Here is a 17628-nt window from a genome sequence, read left to right on the forward strand (position 1 = left end):
CGTCCTGCGCGGCCACAGGCTTTTCTGTGATGCTTGTCTTACGTGCAGCCATCGTTGTCCCGAATAGGTTGCCTTGGTAGGCTGCCCGTTTCCAGGTTTTTGATTGTTTTTTTTTGTTTGCACCCATGGTGGTTCTGGGATGCTGGCCTCCTCAGCAGCACATCTGCAATGTGTGGGGCACAAGGAAAGCCCAGGGAGTCACTGCTGTGTTTTCCCTTGGGTCCAAAGATCCCTGCTAGTTCACTGCCTTTTCTTCCCCGTCAGTCTTCATTTGCTTGCTTTTTGTATAATAGCCAGTGTTGTCAGTGGTACCGAGTGGGAGGAATAGCAGAGAGTGTGTCTCTCTGTGGTCATATTTTTGCATTTCCCTGGTGTCTTTGTTGGCTCGAGCCGCCATGACAAAATACCGCAGACAGGAGGCTGACAGCACAGCCATGTACTGCTCACGGTCCCGGAGCCTGGGAGCTGGAGCTGGAGATGCTGCCGAGTGGGAGCTCAGCAAGAGACCCTCGGGCTTGCAGACGGCCTCCTCTCCCCTGGCATGTGCAGGAGAGAGACTCACTCTTCTTATACTCACCCCATATCAAAATCTATAATTTCCCAAATTATAATTTTTAAAAATCTCATGGCATTTAGCACCTTCTAATATTATGCAATCACACATACCAAATTCCAAAGTACTGCACTGCCTCCGCACAAGGGCCCCGAAGTCTGATTTGCAGGTGCATTCTCTGGTCCTGGTGCGGGAACAGAGTGTGCAGACATCGTCAACTTGCTCTGGTGATGTTGGTGTCTGTGCACGGGTAAGACACGATTGCGTCTCCCCCACCTTCCCTCGTCCTATCTTAGAAAATGCTAAACCTAATCAATTATGCCCAGAGATAGAAAGGATGCTGGCTGAGCCTTTGGAATTGGGTCACAGGTCCCACCCTGGAAGGAATGAGAAATGGCCACATTGTTTCTCCTTCCCTGGTATTGTCTCGGTTTCCTGGAAACTCCTGTCTGTGTGGAGGTGACATACATTTAATGTTGGAGGGTTAATTAGAAGATTCAAAGACTAAATTTATTACTAAGCAAAATCACCCTGGCAGAAAAGAGCTCGTGGGTGCTGTGTTAGGTCACCGAAGTGCTCGTGTCAGCTTCCCTGGCTCTGAACCTCTGATGAGTTTCCCCACGTGTCTTCCCCGCCAGAGAACAGGGTGTTTCCAGCTTGTTTTCTCTCAAGCTACCAGGTAACTGTTTTGATGAACTTTTCCCCTGAATGAGTATCATCACACCACAACTGGATTCTCATCGGACCTGACTCTGCCACTGCTAAACAGGGTAATTGCCATCAAATCGCGATTACATTTTCCAGAAGAATCTTAGTCTATTCATTTGGCAAATATATTTATGGAAAATGTTCTTTTCACTTTTTTTTTAAGTCTCTCTCTGTCTCTCTTTCATATTTCAGGAATATTAGGTACTACAAAGATAAGTATGTATTGAATCTTTAAGGGGTTTACAATTCATTTGTGGTCATAAGGTACAAGCAAATGCAATTATAATATACAACATAAAAATAATAGGAGCTCATCTTGGATTTGGGCTGCTATAGCAAAACCACCATAGATTGGGTGATTTTAACAGCAGACATCTATTCCCCGCAGCTCTGGAGCCTGGAAGTCCAAGATCCAGGTGCTGGCAGATTTGGTGTCTGGTGAGACCCCATTTTCCAGTTCACAGACGCCATCTTCTCCCCTGTGTCCTCATGTGGGAAAGGGGGTCCCTTTTATGAGGACACCAATCCACCCTGGGGGCTCCACCCCCATGACCTCATCATCCCCCAAAGGCTCCACCTCCTAACACCGTGCCCTTGGGGGTTAGGACTCAATGTGTGGATTGTTTGCGGGGGGCACAAACAGCACCCAACGAGAGCTATCAGGAAGAGATCTCCGAAGCATCCAGGTGGAGACGCAGAGTAGGACAGCCGTGCGCAGGGTCTTCCCGGCTTATTCCCTCTAGCTGGTGAGGGTGTCTGCTCTGATTGCTGGTTACCTGAGTACCATCTCCTATTAAATATTTTAAATGTCAACTCAGACATAAGGAGATTTCTAGTGGATAAGTGGAAAAGGTAGCTTAATTCTGCTAAAGCTGTTTGAAATGAAAGAAAAGAGCGGAAGTGGGATCTGAACAGCAGGTGAGGTCGTGGCACGTCAGTTGAGAGTGAGTCTGAAATTGGAGTATATTTTACAGGAAAGGAAAAACTGAAAATATTCTTCGAGGCTCTGTAAAAATGGGAGACTTTTCTTTTTCTACCCACATCTTGCCACACGTCCACTGACGTCGAGGAAGGGCGATCTAGATGGGGACATTTGTGCTTGCTACGCAGCATAGCCAAACGTTAGCAAAGCGGATGAAGAGTATTTGGAATTCCTAATGTCTCGCTGGGGCTCAGGGAGTGGCCTGACTTAAAAATATTAATAAGAAAAAAAATCAAGAAGAACATGAAATTTTCCGAGAATTTGGCATATTTTAAAAACTTTTAATGCTTCCCGTCGTCTTATACAGCAATGAAGGGCTCACACAGGCAGGGGGAAGGAGTAAGGCAGACTGAAGGAGGAGGCATTTCATTTTTTGTCTTGTCTCCTGAGTGATCTGCTGATAACGGAAACAAATCTGTGTTGACTAACTGAATAACAATGATTTATGGTCTGTTTTCTGTTGGACAGTGTAATCTACTCCTATTTCTCATGGAACTGTTGATTTTCTGAATGAAAATAACGCTTAAAAACTTGGGTGATACTCCATGTGATGATCTTACTTCCCAGTTTCACGATATGACCAACACTTGATGCAATCAGAAACAGCCCACCTTAAAAATAAAACGAAATCCAATTCAAAGCTGGTTGTATATATGAAAAGAAAATCTTCTGTATCAATGGCAGAATATACTGCTGACCACATCGTGCAAAAATTAAATCTGAGATGTAATATAATGTGTTTCATCTGTAGCAAGTTTTATTTTTCTGAGACTGTGTAACAGTTGTTGGCGCCCGGAAATGGATTGCATTCGGCATTGAACCACGAGAGCAAGAAGAGTACGCAAAAATCATTGCTGATAATTTTAAATCAAGCCTAAGAAAAATATTTCTTTCACACATCCCAGATAAATAAGTGGTTAAATCTAATGATTTTATATTGATAAATCGAACAACGTATTTTTCAAGTGAGCAGAATAAGAAATTCTATTTTCTATGTATATGTATTGTGCATGTAACACTCACCAATGTCTTTGTTCTGTAACTTATAGGGAATAGTTCTCAGATATTTATTTATTGCACCATGAAAATAGAGGACTGGTATCTTATTCGTATGTTCACCAAGCCTATGATTATCATTTTATGACATTCTGCAGAATTTACTTTGCTATTTACATAATTACTATGGTTTGATGAAATGTAACAGACATAAGTAAAAATGATATAAATCAGATGAAATGAACACCTGCTGGAGACCAGCTAATAATATAATCTTCAAGGTGACCCCACGTAATTACTCTGCCTACATGAAAATTTTTATTAGTTCCCGTATTATTAGCAAAGCCGTAAATAATTATACGGTAAATATTGGCTCATCATGGGTAACAAGGACCAATAAAGTGTTGAATGCTTCACATGTCTTTTCAAAGTGCACATATTATGGGAAAAAACTTCAGAAATTCTGAAGTGCATGCTTCAGTGTTCCTTTGAATAAATAAGTAAGTTTAGGCTAATTTCATATAATTTTTTCAAAGGACCTGTTTTGCTTTGACGAATAAAACTTTCAAAAAATATTACTTTCTTATACTGGCTTCTCTAGAAAATAGACCGAGGCAAAATCTTGCCTGCTAACTCTGCGGAGGCGAGTGCAAACCCAGGGCAGCACGCGTGAGGACACGGGATGTGAGACCAGCATGCGGGGAGATCAGATCCACGGGGACACAGCTGTAGGCTGGCCTCCCTTTGCATGACAGAAGCTGACCGTCAGTGTCAGGGGCACCCCGCTCTGGGTCCTATGACCTGCCGCATGGTGGGATGGTCCATCTGTGGAGAAGACGGGAGAATATCTTTGAGTGCCCTCTCACGTCTCCATGGGGTGCGAAGTGTCCTGCATTTCCACAGTGTACCAGCCCGATGTCCAGGCAGCCCCTGGCAACGTGTGTGCCTCTGTGGGTCCAGACTCCGCAGTTTTGGGGGCGGCGGGGAGTCCTACGTGGTCCTTGGCCCCTGGAATCTGTCTTTGCAGCAGGAAAGGTCTAGGGCTGGGCTATTGGGTTAAAAAGGATATAACCATGCAGATCTCGAATGGAGCTTAACAAAGTCTGCTTTACCCACCTCTTTCCTCTCTTAGGTCTTGGTGACATTTACAATGCCCTGTTCTCTTCCAAATAATAAGTTATTAAATCAAATCACCAAAACATTGTTTCCAAAACTTTAGAGAATTTTATGATTTTAAAAATATGTCCCAATCGGTTCATCATTCATCTTCAAGACCTTCAAGAAGAGGATTTCATGAGTTTTCCCTTCCATAAAAACCACACAAAAGTACTGATAAGGAAGCATATTGTTGATGCCAGTAAGTGTCTATTAATAGCAAATGCCTAGAGGAATTCTCAGTAACTGCCCACAGCCGACCAGACGCCCACACGAGGGGAGTTGCCAAGTCAGTACGGGAATGTTTGCCTGGATGGTGGTGCTGGCGGGGGGGGGGGGCAGTTGTTTCTCCCACTGTACGAACATCTCCTTCCAGAATTTTCCTCTTTGGTGCAGAAGAAGTAAATTGTACATATTTTTTCAGTGACGGTTTGTATAAGTTTATTCAAAGGGTTGATGCTGCTTCTTCATTATTATTTTTGTATGTGGCTAGGACGTCTTCAACAGAAGGAGAAATCAAGGTGCACTAGAGCATTTCCCCCCACAGAGAGGAAGGTCTCAAATATCTTGGGGACTGTCTCTGATGGCAAGCAGTAGGATGGCCCCCCCTTTGGGAGGAGGTAGTGGGTTGGAAGAAGAAAGTACACGGTGTGTCCAGAAATTGGTATCAGTCCCGGGGAACCAAAGTATAATTTTTGTAGCATCAAATGTAAGCATCGTAGCAATCCCATTATTTTTATTTGCTCTGTATGAATTTCCATCTGTTAATTTTGCCCTGTTTCTAATTGAAGAGCTTGTTTCATATAAAACAAAGGAGACAGGGCGCCTGGGTGGCTCAGTCAGCTAAGTGTCTGCCTTTGGCTCAGGTCATGACCCCAGGGTCCTGAGATCAAATCCCACATCAGGCTCCCTGCTCAGTGGGGAGTCTGCTTCTCCCCCTGCTGCTCCCCCTGCTTGTGCTCTCTCTCTGTCAAATGAATGAGTAAAATCTTAAAACAAAACAAAACAAAAACAAAGGAAACAGAAGAAAGAGGATTTTGTATATATTTAGTGAAGAGGGATTCAAAATGCGAAAACCTAAAAAGAAACATAAGAATTACTAAAATATCTAAGAGGGTTTCCTCGCTCACTCCTCACCCGAGGTGGTTTTATTTTAACAAGAGTCAGTTTCTCTACAATAAAACCTCTGTGTGGCTGAGATTGAATTTGAAAATGGCATTTGGAATACACATCCCTCACACGTGCCAGGAAGGTTCGAGGGGCTCCAAGAAGGGGCACCTCCCTCTTTGCATCAGTCTAGAACCAACTGGAAGAGGCTGCAGTGAAGAGCCAGCGGTCGTCAGGTGGGGGTGATGCAGCTGTGCAGCCGGTGACTGCAGTCTGTGCGTCCGCTTTCGCTCCCGTGCCCGAGGGGGAGGCAGAGGTGGTCACCGGGTCGCAGGCAGAGCTGGAAATCTCAGTCCCGGGCTGGCGCGTGCTGCTGCTGGTTGGCCACACAGGGATGGGACGGTGTTGGAGCGTGTATTCGAGAATGAAAATAAACCCCCAATTTAAGCTTACACAAATTAAATTAAGCATTTTATATTAGTAAGCCAAATCACACAACAAGTGGCTTGTGCTATCAGCCTCAGCGTTGGAGCTGAGAGCACACCTTTCCTCCACCCGCTCTTCCACGAGAAGCGTCCTGGCAGGGCTGCTCGGTGAGGCTTCATGACACAGAACTCTCCAGTTACTCACTAGGACAGTGTGTTGGGACTTTGTGGGCCTTCTCAGAAAACGGATTTAATCAATTCTTAGTTAATCACAGTTCCTTTGACGTCAGGAGTAGGACACAATGTATGGAGATCGAAGACAAGATTCTGTTGGTCTGTTGGCTGTTATGTTCCTTTGCCAGATAATCTTCTCCCTGCACCCCCATCCCGTGAACTTGGATCTACGCCAATCTGTTTTCCTTCTCAGTTTTAAAGCTCTCTTGGTGAGTTCGGGATTCAAACAGGCTGGTGCTCTTCCTCTTTCTCATCAACCTGGTTACTTGAAACCTTGTGATCGTTTCTTTACTGACTGTGCCAGTCTGCACGAGAGACCCAGAGCCCCTGAGAGATCCCGGCGCGTCAGTTCACTTCTCCGCTCCTGGTTGTTGGAGTCTGGGGTCTGTACGTCCCACGACTGCTCAGTTCTTTACTGTTGAAACAGGAGTTGACTGTTTAAACTTCTCTGGACTTGATTTAAATTGTGCTACCTCCTGCTTATCTGGAAGGAGGGGCAAAGGGATGCTGGGTGAACTGAACTCTGCCCTTCCTTTGAAGCGTTGGAGGCCTTGGGGCCTGCAAGCCGCCAGCACATCCATTCCACGGAGCCTGTAGGCGACCTCCAGGGGCAATTGTCCATTGACATGTAAACACGTCTTGGGAGGAGAATAAAGTTGGAATCAGCCCCTACCAAGGCTGTCTCTTCAAATGGAAATGAAGGGGTGTTTTCACTGTGTTTAAGAAAGAATCTGGCCTTGGCATCTGTGGTGGGAAAAGAGAAGAAGGTAGGGATTGTTGAGGGACTTTGAAAGTGCAGGAAGCCCGTAGTTGAATCTGACAAATAAATACACAGATCGATGCACGCGTACAAGCTCGGCTTACAACTTTCAGTAGTTATTTTGAGAATTTATGCTTTCTATCCCTGTTACTGTTTTTATGTTACCTTTCGCAAATTTCTTTTTTTTTAATTGCCTGCAAATCTTCCTTTGGAAGAGAACCCATGCCTGTGTCTACACACGCAGGGCAGGCGAGACGCTCGTGCCTACATTTGGCAAAGAGAGCAAGCGTGTGTCATCAAGCTGCTTGATGCCATTTTGATGGGATGGACAAGTCACACGTACCGGAAGTGTGGTCCCTGGATGGGGCACGGCTCTCAGGGCTAGGCATGCATTGCCAAGTTCGTCCCCACCTGATCCTGTGCTGTCGCTACCAGGACCATCCGGTCTTACGGACGAGGACCTGAGACCCAGGGAATGACCCAGAGATGCAGGCTGCCCTGGACCCGGCAGGTCTGGTGGTTGAATCCATCGTTTTAAGCATCAGGACGTCCAGCCTGTCTGCGCAAACACGAGCACAGCGCTAGAGAACGGACTCGAATCTCCTCAGGCTGTCCGCACTTTTATCCCTAAACTGGAACCGAAAACAGTGTATTTACAGGAAAACACTGCCCAAGTCTATACTTATGAACAGAATTTCTGTAAAATCGGGTATTTTTTTTTAAGAAAACACATGAGTAGTGAAATTATTTCAGAAAAGTAGAAAATCTGGGGGAAAAAACAAGAAAATATTGAAAAAAATTGTCAGAGATTTTGTCTAAGACTAGCTCTGCTCTGGAGTTCCTTCTCAGGTTGTTGTGCCAAATGGGCTCCTTTCATCTGTCTAAGAAATTGTAATTCCTGGGGCGCCTGGGTAGCGCAGGGGGCGCCTGGGTAGCGCAGTCGTTAAAAGCGTCTGCCTTCGGCTCAGGGCGTGATCCCGGCGTTCCGGGATCGAGTCCCACATCGGGCTCCTCCGCTGGGAGCCTGCTTCTTCCTCTCTCTCACTCCCCTGCTGTGTTCCCTCTCTCGCTGGCTGTCTCTCTGTCACATAAATAAATAAAAAAAAAAATCTTAAAAAAAAAAAAAAGAAATTGTAATTCCCACATGACACAAACGACAGCAGATCACTGGAAAAGTGGGGAAGACTTCCAACTTCTTTTATGGAACTGGATTAATCCTCATGTGAGAATCTCTCCAAAAATGAAAAAGAAAAACACGGCACAACTTTAATTACTTGGCTAGATGGGAAGTCAGTAAGTGAGATAACAACTAACCAAATCCCGCAACACATTCAAGGTGGCCTTCGCCAGCATGCTCTGGAAAGTACTATTTATGAAATAAAACCGTATAACTAGGAAAAAACCCATAAAACCTTGGAAAAGTAAATTTATCAAGTAATACGCATAGAATAGGATATAAAATTAGCTATTTAGATACCTGCTGAATGGTAATTCTAAAATTTTCTCCTAGCAGCAAAAAGTTTTCTGCAGTTATTCTAATACAAAATCCATTATGTAAAGTAGGTAATCCGGAGAGTTTCCTCCTTCCCTGACACACCCCACTGGTGCCTGAGGCCGGTAAAGAAGCAAAATTAAAAAAACAAATAAATGTTTAACAATATGGAAAAACATCGTACGTTATTGCTAAGTTAATAAGGAAGGCTCCGAAAAAGTGAGTACTTGGTGATCCCCTCGTGTGAAACGAATATACACGGATTCCCCAAAGGCTGAGCTTCAATTACATGCTAAGAAATACAGTTGTGTTCCTTTTTGTTTTCTTCTTTTCTGTGCTGACTGTATTATTTCAACCAGATTCAATGTGTTTTTAACGGGTGTTTCTAGAAGAGTCCAACATTTCTATCTTATTTACCTCCTCTCCTGCCTGTGCTCCCAGGATGCCTCCGCGTTCCTTGCCCCTCACCCACCCGTACTTGTGTTTTCAAGGTCACAGACAAGCTCTGATGGCCAAGTCCAGCACACACTTTGCCACGCTGGTGCACTGAGACCCATCTGCGGCATTTGCCGAATCCTCTCCCGCTCCTTACTCAATAATGTGTGTTCAAGGAATGTACAATATACAGTCCTGATGCCATTCTCTTCCCGTTTCCTGTAGTCCTCCCAGAAAGCCGATGCCTTCAGTTTCCGTTTATGTGAGTACCATTTCTGGGTTGGGTTAGCATCTTCAGGCCCAAGCTCTCCGCACAGCAGCACAGTGGCAACTTTTCTGAAGGCCCCACAGGTCCTTTATACTAAACAGCTCCCCAAATGCAATCCTCTTCTCCATAAGAACTGCTCCTGTCCTTGGAGTTTCCCTTGCTTTCTTATGGGACCCTTATTCACCTATTTTCTAAGCCCAAACTGACCCAAAGCCAGTGGTTCTCCAAGTTCTCTCTACTGCAACTTACATATCTCTTGATCCTTCTCTTCCATGTCCTGCAAAATTCAGCGAATAAAGGGGGAATGAATACAGCCATGAAGATCAGAATACGAAAGGAAAGTAGGTGTAAACAACATAATTGGCCCAGGAGGTGGAAATGTAAACTATTGCTGACTATCATTTTCAAACCTCCTCTTGTACTTTGCACTCAGAGCATTCCGCTCTGCTTATCGGAGCTTCTATCCTATTAGCTTACTCCAAAGTACACGTGTTCAGTCGTCCTCACCCTCGACCATCAAGACTGCATCCACCGTAGTAAGAGCTTAAAAGTCGCTGATGAAGAAATAAGGAAGAGAAAGAGCATCTCCTGCCTTCTGTGGCCATCTCCGTAAGTTCTGGTGCTTTTTGACCTTAAAGAAACTTTAAATCTTCCAGTGGTACCTCTTCAGGCCTTTCTGTCAATCCCATTGCTTTGCTTTAAGACCCTTACTAAAAATGTAGCCTTTAAGGGACATCTGATAGTTTAGAAGGACTTACTTTTAAGGACTGTCTACGGATGTGAAAATAGAACAACATTTGCAAGCAGATTATGGTATCAAGAAGTGGATGGTTTAAATAGACGTTTTTTATTGAGTGCCGTGCCACCGAGGATGGTGCCCTATACAGAACATCACGTCACGCTTCGCTGCTTCACGGAGGAATGTAGCTGTCTTGGAAAACATCAAGATGGCAGGACAGGGAAGCAAACACAGGTATGGAAAACAAAGAAGATGCCAGGCTTGCCTCGTTCTCTAAAGACCAGTAAAGGTTGCTGCTTAACTGCAAATTTGATCACTGGGGGTTAACTTGGTTGTCTTCCTGTTGATTTTCCAGACTGTCCTCTCTCGTATTTTCCCTTCAAGTATCTTGTCAGTTACTGCCCACCAATCGCGCTTATTTCAGAACCAACTGCAGGTAATGAGATGCTGATTGGGGATTCTAGAATTCACTTGCCGATGATTATGTGTTATTTTAACAGGAGAATGACAATAATTTCCTGTAATGCCACTTGTTAAGGTAATTATGCTATAATTGCCTTATCAAGGTGTCATAGAGGAGAGGGGAGAGACTCCCAAGATTTCACAGCTGCTGTCTTGCTCCTTGAAGGGTTCTCGGGAAACTGCATTGTCAGCCATCGGGATAAATCCCTTCCAATTATTTGAAACCTGAATATTGTTGTCCTGGGCAGCTTATGTGACCTTAAAATGAGGTTTTTCAAGAGTTGATTTTTTTGTGTGTGTCTTAATATAAAAACTATCGGCACAAAATTGCAGATACCCTGAAATGTGGAGTCGGAAGAGTTTGTAGAAACTGGATTTAAGAAGAAGCTAAGTATTAATACATATAATAGCATGGAATAAAGGGCATGTGCATCTAAAATAAACAAGTCGAAAACATGGGCTTTCCAATTACAATCAGTTGGAGATAATGTCCACAGCATAGAAAAATTAGCTTTTTTGATGAACTGACTTTATAGAGCACAGTGAAGATTATTTGTTCATTTAAATAAGCCCTTATATCTGCATTATAGTTATCAGTAACACAAAAGTATTCACTGAATATGGGGCCTGTTCTAAAATATTAAACAAAATGATCCTAAGCTGATAAAATTCAAATATCCTCTGCACACATTAAGCTTCCATTTTGTTTGGAGACAGAGACAATAAGATCTATAAACAAGTAAAAAGACAGGATGGTGGTTGAGTGGGGGGAATTGGGATAAGTCACAGATGAGATCAGAGAGGAGAAAGGGGCCCAGGTAGTGTGGGATCTTGCAGGTCACCGTAGAGAAGCCGGCTTTTACTCGGAGAGGGACATGAGCCCCTGGGGCGTCTGAGCAGACCTATGGAGTCCTCAGTTTTACAGACGGTTCCGAGCGCGGGGTTGGGAGCAGACGGCGGGAGGCAGCCGTGGGGATTCCAGTCATTAGATTATGGAAAAGAAGCACAGGGCTGGTGAACGGATGCTGGTGGTTTGGCCCACAGCGCTGAGACGAGAAGGAGCAAGAAGTGGCCCTATGTGGCTTCCCGACAGACTAAGCGTGAGGAAGACGAGGGGGAAGAAATCTATGGACGAAGTGAAGGCTCTCAGCCTATCCCACCCTGGGAAGCACAGCTGGCATGAAGTGGGGGGAAGATCAGCAGTTCAGGTGTAGACGTGTTCAGTGTGAGCGGTTACTAAGAACTCTTAGATGAGATATCAAGATGTGTGATGAGGTATCCGGGGGGAGCAAACAGGGATTTGTGTGTTTAGAAAGGGATATTCTAAAGCGAGTACGTGCAAGTAGAAGGGACTCAACAGAGAAAGATGACGTGGGGAAAAGAAGGAGCCCCAGGACACAAATTCCTGATGGAGGGACGGAAGGCGACAAAATCACCTGTCCTTTCACAGAAGGACTGTTTCCTCCCCTTCGCTGTATGTGGACGAGGCAGGGGCTGCCGAAACGGGTGGGGACGATGGACATTTTCCGCCTCATGCATTTCTGTGGGATAGGATTTTGGGAAAACACCCAACATATGTTTACTTCTACATATATTTTAAATCCTGCATCCTCTCCTCTATTAATATCTACATCATGAGGCTGAGCTTCATTGCCTCAGGAAAGAGAACACAAAGAAACGGAACAAATGTTAACCTCTGGAATTTTGAGCTCCTAATTAGACATTTTAAAAACTAAAGCTGAACAATCGTTTGAACGTCAAAGCACTTTTGACTTCTAAGAGCCAGGCTCCATTGAGAAGGACTTTTTTATCTCCAAATTAAAAATAGCTTAGCTAAGAATACCTGTTACTAGGTGTTCAGAGCATGGAATATAAACCCTACTGCACCAAGGTGAGGAGAATAGTTTCTCCCCTACTGAGAAGAAGGAAGAATTTCCAAAGTGCTATGAGTTCAATCACCAGGCAGAAGGGAGACACTAGCAATGTGCCATGAACTTAGACATTGCCTGAGAAGGGTCTGAGAAGGTGTTCTCTCAACACCTTGGGGTGAGGCCATGTGTGGGGATAGAAATGCCTGACTGTTTCAAGGTCAGCAAACAGGGAAGCCTGGTGCCTCATTTCTTAGGTGTAGCCCTAAGGATAGCAGTTCTTCTAGAAAAGCCTGGATTCCATCATGGTGGCTAAGAAGTAGAGGATAGATGCCCAGAGTCCCTGGAAAAATGTATTGGGGTGCAGTCCCATGGAAACCCGTGCATCCCAAAGTGGTTTGGGGAGATCGGCTAATCTCTGGGGCCAAGGAGAGAATGCAAGTGAGAGAGTCTTGAAGCCTAACGTTGTTTAAAGGAGAATTTGAAAGATGGACAGATAGTTGGATAGGTGGATGGTAGGGTGAATTGATAGATGTAGATAGATGATAGATAGATAGATAGATAGATAGATAGATAGATAGATAGATAGATGATAGATAGACAGATAGATAGCCAGGTGGACTGACAGATGGATGGATAGACAGATGATGAGTACATACATACATGCATACATACCTACTGAATCCAAACTGACAATACTAACTAAAATCATACAAGATTTCATTTGTTGTTAAATGAAACAGAAATAGATATTTCAATTTCAACGGCTAATTTCCAAGATCATTTCCAAGGTCAGTCCCTAACTCTTTTATTGCCTTAAGTTTCAAAACTGCCCCCTTCCTCTCTGGACCTTCATCTTGCCCAAGGTGATCTTCTGAGACACTTCTCTCGGACCTCCTCATTCAAGTGCCATCAAACAGTCCCTCTGCAGACCAAGGATGGCCACCCCAGTTCCGGGGTGCCAGTGCTGAAGGCTGGTGATGAACACGGAGCCAGTGGGAGAACTTGCACGCCTGGCCTGAGGCCCACCTTCCGGACGTACCTGTTATGCCGCCACCCCACAGCTGTGTCACCAGGTGCAGGCCGCTTAGACTCTCTGCCTCAGTTCGCTCGCCTGTAAAGCTGGGAAAAATAGTATCGCCCTCTCATGTTTATGCAAATCTGTGCCCATCATAGAGATACACAAATAAGCAGAAGGAAAGAGTCTGAAAGAATGTGGATGTTGCCTGTGGTTCACTGACACTGTGAAGACAGAGACAGAGACAGAGACGGAGACAGGGAAAGAGAAATTCCTCATCTCTCGGTCGCATCTCATTTCCTTCCAGACAGTGAGGAAAGCGTACTAGTGTTTTGAGAAGGGCGTTTGGCCATGAATGGTTTATCACCCTCTGCCTTGTTATTTTTAGTATGCGTGAGTTATGTTACGAAAAAGAATTACAAACCATTAATGAATCTCTCTTTGTTTTTGAAATAAGTGGTTTTACTCATTCCTGACTACATCTTTGCAATTGGGTACAGTCCAGTTTTATTGACTGAAGAATGGCAGATAGAAATCCTTTACCTTGAGTGTTCACGTTCTGATCCCATCTTTGGTTTTATGCGCCCAAGTGTTACAAACGGGTTCGAAGGCTAAATGAAGAGAAGTTCTAGTTGGCTTTAGGGCACCGGGATTTGGGAAGCAGCAGGAGCCGGGCTGGGGTGAGAGCACTGTCCTCACAGCACAGGAGCCATGCCCCGGGGCGGGAAGACCTGGTGAGGGCAGCCCTGAGTCCGTCCTGTCCTCTACCAACTACTAAATAGACGCTTTGTTCTCTCTGACTGACTGGTTTGGTGCTTCTTGAATCTTTCTACGAAAATACAAAGCGTTTGCACAGGGACCGTGTGGGCTGCACCCAAGCAAGCCGCGGGAGCACAGACGGGAGTAAAGCTAACACCGGCCGGCGGGCAGCTCTCAGCAAGCAGAGACAGACTGCCACCACCTCTCTGCCTCTTCTGCCGCCCAAACGTGACCCTGTGACAAAATGTCGAGGGACAGAGAACCATGATGATGGTTGTAAAAAGTTAGATATTTACCCTAAAGTGAAATACCCCCAGAGCATTTTCTCATCATCCAGTTGGCTTTGGTTAACAAGCCCTTTTGTACAAAGGAGCAGTTTTCTGCCTTGATAGGAAATGGACTCTCAGCCGTAAAGAGGGGGCTCGGGAGTGACACATGCATAGGGCGTCATTGTGCCTTCCCCCCACCCTGGTTAATCTGACTCTACATTATCCAGTACATCTATGTTTTAACACTCAGCCTTCTTTCCCTGGGAATTCCTATTTCACTTTCAGTCATCAAATGAGTACAGCAGCATTCATAAACTTTAAAATGAAAACACTCTTTCCAGAACTTTCTATGTCCAGATAGTATGACTTTAAGTACCAGGAGCGAAAAGGAGAGTAACAAAGTTGTAAGGAAGGTGTTTTATAATTCCTTTGAATGTATTACAGTAGTTCCAAACAGAATTAGTTATCAAGAAACAAAAGTACTTGATTGCCATCCCATCTCCCAGTGAATGAGGAAAAATTAATTTATCAGCATTGCATTTAGTAATAAATATTTAATGGAATATTCTTTTCTGACACATTGCAACTACATACTTTCTTGAGAGTGTCTTGTCAGTCACGTAGCATTAGCCAACCTCTCCCACATCACGTGCTGGAGCTGGAGGTCTGTTCCTCTTCCTGTGATCTGACTGAATAAAGCTATTTCTTTTGAGGCTGATACCCGGGCTTTAGATTTGGTGAGTTGGAATGTTGCATCATTTTGTACTTGATGTTTTTTTAAACATCCTGATACATAATACAATTGAAATAATAGGGTAGAAAATTATACAACACCTGTTTCAAAACCTAGTATCTTCTTCCATTATTCTGACAAATATTTTAAGAGGTTTTTTTTTTTAAATCTTCTAAAACTTTTTATGAATGCATGCTATTTTATAGTTATGTCTTGGGGAAAGTTTCTCTTTTTTTCATATCAAAAGAAACTTGGGCATGAGTGTGTTGACCTATTTTCCCAAGCATGAATAAAATCTTAGAAATAATCATTTGAGACAAGGTTTTAATTTATGTTCTCTGACTTTCTGCTGTAGTGTAAGTTCAGGAGAGTTCTTTATTAATGCATTTAAGTTCTTTATTAATGCATGCAACTAAGATCATGTGTTCCTTGGAAATGTGGATTGGGCAACACTCTTCAAATACTGATATCTCATTGAATCTAAGGTGTCACTGATGGAAAGATCCACTGCCATTTTATGTCACATTTAGAAAGAGAAAATCTTCCTCATCAAACTATCGCCTAGAATTTATATTAAACGTACCAGGAGAACCCTTTAACAACATGGATGACACAGCATCCTCTCTGTGCTCTCTCATTGTCCAGACTTTTCTTCTAAACCACTGGCTTCCAGTCTTAGGTTGTGACGAATGTGAAAGTTAGTGGTGACCATGTGTGACGATGGATCACAGCTTTGTAAATGCATCCTATTTCAGATGTGATAATGAGAGAGAGGGTGACAGAGAGAGACCATATACATAGGACGAAGGAGATTATTCGTATCACCTATAGGATCTGTTTCTCTAGCAAGCCCTGACTAATGCACTCCATGTGTTCATAGACAGGAAAGTTGCCGAACGTTCTGTGCCCTCTTCAGACAGCACAGCAACAGTATACACAACGTCGTGACATCACAAAAACAGATTCCCTAACTCAATACTAGCACTTGACTATTGCCCAGGTGGCTACTGAAATTGTGCATTCCCTCTCTTCTTTCTCACATGTGTGTTGACAGACTAATAGACAAAAAAACCTGAGAGGTTGGCGCGTTGGACTGGTATTGGGTGTCAGATGTATACACCAGAGCGTCATTCCACTCTATTCTCGGTTCCGCCAGCGTCACCGGCCTGTATGTCTGAGTAGTCGTTGTGAGGAAAGGTGGCAGTGGCATGTCTTAATGTACACTTCAAAAAAAAAAAAAAAAAAAGAAAGAAATTTTAGATATACGGGTGTTGGTCGAAGGAAGACCTACAGTAAACAAACCCTCTGAGCTACGTCGGCAGTGAGAGGGAGGGGCGCAGAAGCACGGGGTGAAGCTGGAACTGGTGTTTCCAGGCCGAAAGCTGTAACCAGGAGCCTGACAGCTAACGATTAAAAAACATAACCACTGACAGTACCATGTATTGGCTCCATCTCATCTCACTTGGTCAAGCGAATTTGATTTTAAAGCAACGCTTGTGCGTGGTAGTCTTTCTTCCAGAATAAGCAGTTACAGGGCTTGCTGAAGTAGCAACAGCTAGGGGAGTTTGTGTCTGGAAAGCAGACCGGATACTCCAGCTCTTTCTGGCTGCATTCTGTGTACATTTAGCTCATTAATTCTACGTTTTATAGGAAGCATGAGCCTCCTAGAAACACTGGACCAAACACCATACGAGTTATTTCCAGAGAAATAATGGTGAGAATGGGATGCAAGTTTGTAGTGGAAATACGTTCAACCTAGGGCTCACACCCTCCCTTGGCCAGAATGTGCTTTTGTTTGGACTGGGGTCCCCAACCTCACCCCCGCTCCAGCTCACACTGTGAGCCTCCCTGACCATCCTGTGAGGCTGTCCCCCCTCCGCCATCCCTGTGTTTCCAATGCGTTGTATGTCTCTCCATGCGTCAGGAATGAAATTCTGCTTGGGTTTGCATGATGCTGTAACACAGTCTGCCTCAGACCCTAGGTGGCTAAGCCGCCTGAGAGCACACTCCTTCTCTGTTTGCCTACCTGTCTGGCCCCCGGACCTCGTATAGCATCTCCCACAATTGACATTCAAAATATCAATCAAATAAATCAGAATCATGGGAACCTTTGGTAAAATTCATCTTGATGATTTTATATATGTCTCTAAAATATATCTATTTTTTCATTCAGTAAATATCTATTGAGTGTCTGTTATGTGCCAGGCCTTATTCTGGATGGTAGGGAAATAACAGTCCCTACTGTTCCTCCCCAGAAACTCACTTCTGTAACAGAGGGAGAGATGGTTATCAAAAAAGAAACTTATACAATGTTTGAGGAAGAACTATTTTTGTTGGAAACAATACAGGGGAGGACATGGAGGATGCAGGGGTGGGATCATTGGAGCAGAGCCTTCTGGGAAGACCTCAGTAGAAGGTGGTCCTAGAGTAGACTTGCAGGAGGTGAGGGAGTGAGCTGGGCAGACCTCTGGGGATGACCATCTTTTGTGGAGGGAACAGTGTGGAAATGCCAGGGCTGGAGCAGGTCCAGGGACAGTCGGCCTGGAGCGGGTCCCAGACGGGCCACTGGACACGAAACCCTGCAGGCGGTAGGCAGTGGGGGGAATGAGAGTGCCAAAGGCCCAGGGAGCGTGTGTGAATCAGCTGGGGGAGGTGTGGCAGGGTC

This window comes from Ursus americanus, chromosome 31, assembly GCF_024610735.1.
Source record: "Ursus americanus isolate L20-20 chromosome 31, mUrsAme1.1.p, whole genome shotgun sequence".
Lineage (NCBI taxonomy): Eukaryota > Metazoa > Chordata > Mammalia > Carnivora > Ursidae > Ursus > Ursus americanus.